This window comes from Manis javanica, chromosome 14, assembly GCF_040802235.1.
Source record: "Manis javanica isolate MJ-LG chromosome 14, MJ_LKY, whole genome shotgun sequence".
In the NCBI taxonomy this organism is placed as follows: Eukaryota; Metazoa; Chordata; class Mammalia; order Pholidota; family Manidae; genus Manis; species Manis javanica.
Genome location: NC_133169.1, coordinates 30840483 through 30841946, shown reverse-complemented (window position 1 = coordinate 30841946; position 1464 = coordinate 30840483). Strand labels below are relative to the sequence as shown.

The 1464-nt window shown below is 43.6% G+C and overlaps 1 pseudogene; it reads left to right on the top strand.

The window, feature by feature from the left end:
* The first annotated feature begins 239 nt into the window (after positions 1 to 239).
* LOC108384218 (olfactory receptor 2T27-like) lies at positions 240 to 1083 on the top strand (annotated as a pseudogene).
* The last annotated feature ends 381 nt before the right edge of the window (positions 1084 to 1464 follow it).

Here is a 1464-nt window from a genome sequence, read left to right as displayed (position 1 = left end):
ATACATGGATTCCACCCTTACCTGACTTGCAGCCCTGAGAAAAATGCTCGGCTTCCCCACAGCCCTGGGAGTAAGAAGAGTAAGTGTTTATTGTCATACATCACTGAGATTTGGGGAATTGTTATGTCACATTAATGAAGTAATAGCTGATCAATAAAAACATTTGACAAAGCCTTATGACATCTCATTTAACTTTAGCTTTCTTTACTTTCTTTAATTCAACCAGCTCAGTCACAGCCATGGAGGGAGGAAATGAAACAGTGACAACAGATTTTATTCTCCTGGGACTCTTCCCCAATATGAAGTATGTCAGTGTCCTTGTCTCCACTATCATCCTGATCTATCTGACTGCATTCACTGGGAATTTAGTCCTGCTCCTCCTGATATGATGGCAATCAACTTTTTCTCTGGAAGAGCATCACACATCTAGCTTGTGGAACTCAGATATTTTTCTTCTTTACTCTAGGAGGTGCTGAATGCATTCTCTTGATGCTCATGACCTATGACCGTTATGTGGCTGTCTGTAACCCCTTGAGGTATGCAGTCATCATGAGCCACAGAGTGTGTCTGCAAATAGCCACGGTGTCCTGGATTGGGGGTATTTTTGCTTCCATGGCTCACACATCCTATACCATGAGTCTGCCAATCTGTGGCTCCAGAGAAATCCACCATTTCTATTGTGAGATGCCAGCGATCATGAAGATCTCATGCAAAGACACTTCCACCTAGGAGCTAGTGGTCTTTGTCATGGGTATTGCATTTATCATCATCCCCTTTGGACTTATCATGGCTTCCTACACCCTCATTTTCCTTACTGTCCTTCGTATGAAATCCCCCCAAGGCAGGAACAAAGCCTTGGCCACCTGCTCCTCCCATATTACGGTGGTGAGTCTTTATCTAGGACCATGTGTTTATATGTACATGACGCCCGGCTCCTCCCACACCCCTGAGCAGCAGCAGGCTGTGTCTGTATTTTGCACTGTCCTCACACCCATGCTAAATCCCCTCATCTACAGCTTGAGAAACAAGGATGTGCTGGGGGCTCTTCAGAAAGCCCTGGGGAAACATTCAGTCTCTAAATAAAACACAGAAATAGAGTGGGAAACAACTATGAAACTGGTCAAGAGGCGAAGACCCCAGTAGCACGCACACTCGCATTTTCCAGCATGACGCACTTTGTTCCATCCTGTAGGAAAATCGTATGGTCAGATTCACCTTGTAATATAACACTCAATAAAAAAGCTTCAGAACTTTTTATTAATTAGTTTCCCATCAGTTGTTTCCAAGTGGCTAAACTTAACTACTGTTTTGAAATCCGTTGGTAATCATGGATAGAGTTTCGATTTTCTTTACACCTATTGTTGTGGATTAAATGTATGTGCCCTCCCCAAGTTTATATGTTCAGATTTTACCCCCCTTGAGGTGCTGTTAGGAGATGGGGGCCTTTTACTGATGATTAGGCCA